Raw genomic sequence first — 6,000 nt, forward strand, 5'->3', positions numbered from 1 at the left:
TCCAAAGTCCCTTCCTAGAACCAGTCCCCCTTGCCCACTACCCTCCAATCTTCTGACACGCCCTCACTTGGGGGTTCGTTAACCTCTCAGGCCCTTCTCTCCCTCTCCACTCTTCGGTCCCCCAACCTTTATCTTCTTGCAGCTGTAGCATCAAGCTTGTTTCAGCAAAGAAACAGACCTAGGCCTTCTGAGAGCTGTCAGAGAGACTGGGACGCGGCTCCTTTAACAGTGGCCAGCGAGGGGGCGTGGCCTACGGAGAACTGGCCCGAAAGGGGGCGCGGCTCCTTTAAGAAGCGGCTGGTCCGGTGAGAAGAGGCCCCTGAACCGCAGGAAAAGGCGAGGTAGCTTTGGAAGCTGTAGCACCGCCTGGAGAGCCCCTATTCCTCGAAGCCGGCGCTTTCGTCTTAATCCGGGTGCTAGGTGTCCGGAGCTGCGGTGTCATCAACCGCCAAGTGTGGGCCTCTTAGCTGGTGTGGGGGTGGAAACCTCGCCCCTGGCCCCTGCCTTCGAAAATACCTGGGACCCCAGGTCCCCGCCCCCTCGCCCCGCCCCCGGGCGCGCTTGGGCCCCTCCCGGCCATCCCGGAATGTCCCCTCCGCCCGGCGCCGGCCTTATGGTCAGCTCCCGTCGACCATTGTCTGCGGGGTGCGGGGCTCCTGCTGGGGTGGGCGCCACAGGCTGCTAGGCCCCTATCCTCACCGTTGGGGTGCGGGGCACCAGCTGAGGGTGGGCGCCCCGCGCTGCTAGGCCCCTACCCTCACCTGTGGCCTCCCGGGTCCGCCCTAAGCGCACCTGGAATGAAGGTTTGGGTGATGAGAAACGGGGAATCTTCCCGGGAGAGCAACAGCCAGAGAACACGGCGGCCTTGACACTTCCCGAAGCCCGGAGCCGCAGACAAGGGTCCGAGGGCACCGAGACTCCCTAGCACGGCTTCCGAGGACTTTTGGGCGCGCAGGAACCAGCACCCAGTCTGCTAGTGGCGGGCAGATAGGGAGGCAGACCGGCTGCAGGTTCCCGGCGTCTGCAGGCCCCCCGCGCGCAGACCCAACTGGCGCCTGGGACACTAGTTCCGGGGCTACCGTTACTGCCACGTGCAAACCGTCAACCGCAAGCAGCTCCCCTCCTCCAGGAGCAGCCCCCACCCCCCGCCTCGCTGCCGCCGTTCTGGCCGTTCTGCCTGCCGCAACTCCTTGGTGACAGCGGTAACACCCAGACGCACACACCTACCAATCCTTTCTGGCGAGACAGACATCTCCGCGCGTGCACCCACACTCATCCACAGATGCTCTCATGCATCCACGGTCACACACGCACATTCGATCGCTCTCTCTCTCTCTCTCTCTCTCTCTCTCTCTCGCTCTTCCTGAGGCTCAGCCCCGTGGAGCCACCAAACACCCAGACCAACAGCAGCATAGAGAGAGGCTGGGGCCTCAGCGCCCCTTCCCTTAGCCCCCTTCCCTTGCTGCAACCCCTGCCCAGGAGAGCTGGGTCCGCACCACGGTCTACCCAGGTGGCTTTCTTAAAGGGAAAGTTGCATCAGTCTCTTGAGGCTCTCTGCCCCGAGTCTGCCGGCCCGCTGTGCTGCTTGTCAGTCCTCCTGAACTTGTGTTTTGGTTTTCAGGAGGTGAGGGTCAAGAGTTTGCTGAAAGTTTGGAGAGTGAAGAAGCTTTGGGAGACCTAGGCAAGTCCCTCCCCTCTCCCAGCAGCTCTCCTGGCAGCCCTGCCTGCCCCTGCCACCCATCCACCCTATTCTCATCCCTGTGCCCACAGACTTCTCAGGCTCCTCCTCCCAGGGAATAAATTTGCAAGTTGCTCCAAGCTTTCCAGAGGTTGGGAGGGGTCCCCAAGACAGCCATGGCTGCGTGCATTCTTATCCCAGGACTTCCACTTAAGGACCTGGTACGTAGTAAGTGCTCATCCTTCTTCCTAGGGAAGGCCAGGATCCTCTCAGGGGCCCACCTGGCCCAGGAGCAGCTCCTGGCTGGCCTGAGCCTTGCAGGAATTTCCAGAATCTGTGCAGCCCCATCCCCACCCCATCCCAGTCTGCACTTGACTCCAGACTCCCCAGGAATCCTGGGCTTCCTGGCAGAGTTTCTTCCAGCGCCCGGCACTGACATCTTGGAGCCCTGGTACCCTCTGGTGACAAAATCCATCCGTGGCAGGTACATCTGTCCAGAAAAAGTGCTGTCTTTATGCCTTCCTCACATCATGTTTCCAAGTAGGAACTATCCCCATCTTCTAGAACTGAGGCTCAGGCAGGGTAAATAATTTGCCCGAGATGAAAGAACTAATGTAGTAGAACCAGAGCTTGAACACAGGTTGGCCAATCTCCAAAACCTATGCTCTCACCCTGTGAACAATATACACCCACGGTCATGTGGTGCCCAGTCAAAGTTTTATGTGCCATACTGATAATTGGAATGCAGCGATGCTTGGGTGTGCGTTCATTGAAATTCTTCAGCTGTGAATACAAAATCGTGTGACTTGGTTTTGAGCACAGTGAGGTTGGGTGTTTGACTATGGAGACGTTTTGTGTGGCTATATGATTGTATTGTGTGAGTATAACCATAGTTAGACTGGTCATTTGTATTGTGTAAAATTAGCCATGGCAAAGTGCACCTCTTTGTATGTGTGTGACTGTTGTGGAGGGGTGTGTGGCTAGCTAGCAAGATTGTGTGGGGTAAGCTGACTGAGGGCCCCGAGTTCCCATCACCCTTTGCCTTTGTGGTCCCAGGACTGTGTGTGCTCACCATGACACACTTGATGGGTGGCTCCACATGGCTGTTACACTCCCTTGGGCCTTGCAGTTCTTAATCCTCCCCTCTCCCCCAACTTTTTTTTTGCAGGAAGTAAGGCAAATAGTGCTGCCCATGGAATTGGCTTTCAGTTTTTCCATAGGATATTTGTGAGAGAATTTAGTGAACCTTTGAGTGATAACTCCATTAAAAAATCATTAAAAAAAAGAAAAAGTAAATAGAGCTTTTCTAATTCTTTCATTTGAATTCAAGTGTCAGCTCTTATTCAATCTCCAGGTCTTGTTCACAGATCCTTGGGGGTCTCCGAGACCCTTCCAGGGGATCTACAAGGCAAAAATGGTGTTCATAATACTACTGAATTGTTCTTTGCCATTTTCACTTGGTTGATATTTGCACTGATGACACAGAGCAGCAGCGGGTAAAGATGCTGGCATCCAAATAGGAATCAAGGCGTGACTCCCAACCGTACCAGCAGGCTCAGTCTCTCTCTTTTTGTTCCGTCACTGTGCCAGCTCAGTACCAAACAAGAAGTAAAGGCCAATTTAGCTGTTGATAGAGCAACAAAATTATAAATTTTATTAAACCTCAAGTACATCTTTTCAACATTTCGTGTGACAAAGGGGAAGTGTGCATATAGAAGTCTGATAGTTATCTCTAGGAAAAGCACTCAAAACGATTGAGTGTGGGCGGAAAGTCACTTTTCTCACCGACTGGCTTCTTTCACTTAAAAGAGCACGTGATAAAAATAGTTACTCGGACTTGAGTTTTTGGCATGATTTTCTCAAGTGAATGAAGTGAGCCTGTCAGTTCAAGGGGAAAAATCGATTGGTATTTGTGGCCACTGATACAGTTAGAGCTTTCAAGTGAATATTAGAGTTTGGAAAACTTCCACCTGCTACCGTGAGGATGAAAGTGTCCCAAGTTTGATGAGATTGGTAATGACATTAATGAATGTACAGGCTTTTTCGTTTGTTTGGATTTTTGTGTTGTTGGTTGGTTGGTTGTTGGGTATTGTGTATAATGAGATGTGCCAACATTTGGAAGAGCTGATAACTAACTCAGTGAACCAATATTTTCTGAATGACTGTGGTAGGAGTTCCAGAAACACGCCCAGATAAAGGAATCATACAAAAGCAAGACAGACCAATGGATTTTAATAGAGTATTACCGGTTCATTGATATAGTTTCAGATTCCACACTGTCACTAACGTTTAAGAAATGACATCCGATGAGTTTTGGTGTAGTATCAAAGAGGAATAGCCACAGCAAACTAAAAGGCTATAGTTGTTATTTAGTGGCTCAGTCGTGTCCGACACTTTTGTGAACTTTTTTTGCCTGTAGCCCTCTAGGCTCCTCTGTCCATGGGATTCTCCAGGCAAGAATACTGAAGTGGGTTGCCATGCCCCTCCTCCAGGGATCTTCCAGACCCAGGGACTGAACCTGGGTTTCTTCCACTGCAGGCAGATTCTTCACCATCTGAGCCACACACCTTTAAGGTGCTATACAGTGAAGGTCCTCAATTACTTTTCAGTGTAAAGGTTCCTAAGCTGAAAAAGTTTGAGAACCATTGAATTTGAGTTTTACTTGAAAAAGGACAAAACTGTGTTGAAAAACTTGCTAGGAAACTAGATCTAATTTGTCTCTATAATAATGATTATGTAAAACACTAGCAGCATTAGCTGATGCTACAATGGCTATCACCTTGCAATATATAGATGTATCAAATTTAATATGTGGTCCCCTTGAATGTACACAGTGTTATATGTTAATCATATCTTTTTTTTTTTAAAAAAGGGGACTTAATTTTTTCTTGTCATTATTAATGTACTATTAGAGAATAAGCTGCTTTTACTGCTTCCATCACAATGCAAAGAAGTCACAGATTTTCAGCATTTCCACGGTGTGCCTGGTGGCATTGTCTCTCCCTTGTGGAATGTTCACCTTGTCACCTTCTGCCTGTACAGCCTGGTCTTCCTTCATGAGAAGAAAAACTGATCACTCAGGAGCTCCTGCCTCCAGGAGCACTGACATCGGCCAGTCGTCTGGCTGGGCTGTCTGTAATTACGGGCACTCCTTCTCGTCCCGTTCCTCCTGTTTCTAAACACCCTTTTAAGAAAGCGATTATTTGTTAAGGACTGTGTTAACTTTATCTTTCTTTCCTCATTTAATCATCACAATGATTCTACAGGTAGAAACTATGATTCTTCTTTTATAGGTAAGAAAACTCAACCTCAGAAAGCTTAGGAGAACCCTCTAGAAATGGAAATGACTTGAAAGCCCTTTTAATTCACACATTCGGAAAGTTGCCCAGCTGAATTTCGTACTTCAACAATTGTTCTTAGTAATAAATTACCACTGACGGGAGACATGAGCACAGATCCGCACCCGAGACCTAAGGATGTTTGGGGCCCGGCTGCTGAGACCCCCATTGTGGAGAAGCATGTCTGAGCCCTGCTGATGATGTCTTGCCTGGACTGTTTCCAGAAGCTTTATGCCGAGCCTTCACCCCCACCTCACCACCACATCCTCTGCAGTGGTCTCTCTGAGCCCTTACCTGGGGCAACATGCTTGAGCTCCTCTCTGCATCCTGTATGCCTGGGCCCTGTCATCCACCCTCACACCAGAACCTCACTCCTCGAGCTGAGATCTGGGTGGGTTCAGACTCCAGGATGGCACCTAATAGGCAGCAGCAGAAGAAGTGGGGGCTGGAGGGTGAGGGGGTGGGTAGAGATGGAGTGTGAGCCGAGAGAAGCAAGCATGGAGAGGAACCTTGGGTTGTTGGCCCCCAGCCACAGACAGGAATGTTCCCAGACGGTGCTGACCTCTCAGCCCAGCCCTCTTCAGCTCAGGATCCACAGCCCCCACCACTCCCACTTCAAGGGCCAGCAGCCGCCTCTGGAGCGACTGGCCATCACCATAGCATCACCATGTCCTCAGGGACAGGGCCGTGGGTGACAGCAAGTCTTTGGAGACACAGACTGGTAGGTGACGTGAGGTCTTGGACGGCACAGGGTCTCGGTGGCAACGCGTTGCAGGTGGCCCAGGTTTGAGGGATGTTGGGCTGTTTCTACTTGACACACAGACTGGGTGAGTCTGAGTTTTTGGCTAACACAGGATCTGGTGACTCAGAGCAAGTCAAAATGAATTCTTGGGCAGCGGAGCGACAGCAGTGGTTCTTGACTAGGGCAGTATGTCCCTCCCCTCCAGGGACGTTCGGCTGTGTGTGGAGACGCGTTCAGTCTTC

The 6,000-nt window shown here is 51.1% G+C and overlaps 1 protein-coding gene across 1 annotated transcript in view; it reads right to left on the minus strand.

Annotated features, from left to right (window-relative positions):
- The window catches only part of LOC138417478 (sodium- and chloride-dependent glycine transporter 1-like), a 33,448-nt gene extending 32,199 nt beyond the window's left edge, over positions 1-1,249 (minus strand). The window contains exon 1 of the mRNA XM_069547753.1: positions 1,228-1,249. The gene's annotated coding sequence lies outside the window, so the exon portion shown is untranslated. The remainder of the gene's footprint in view (positions 1-1,227) is intronic.
- Between the last annotated feature and the right edge of the window lie 4,751 nt (positions 1,250-6,000).

Source organism: Ovis canadensis, chromosome 13 (genome assembly GCF_042477335.2).
Source record: "Ovis canadensis isolate MfBH-ARS-UI-01 breed Bighorn chromosome 13, ARS-UI_OviCan_v2, whole genome shotgun sequence".
Lineage (NCBI taxonomy): Eukaryota > Metazoa > Chordata > Mammalia > Artiodactyla > Bovidae > Ovis > Ovis canadensis.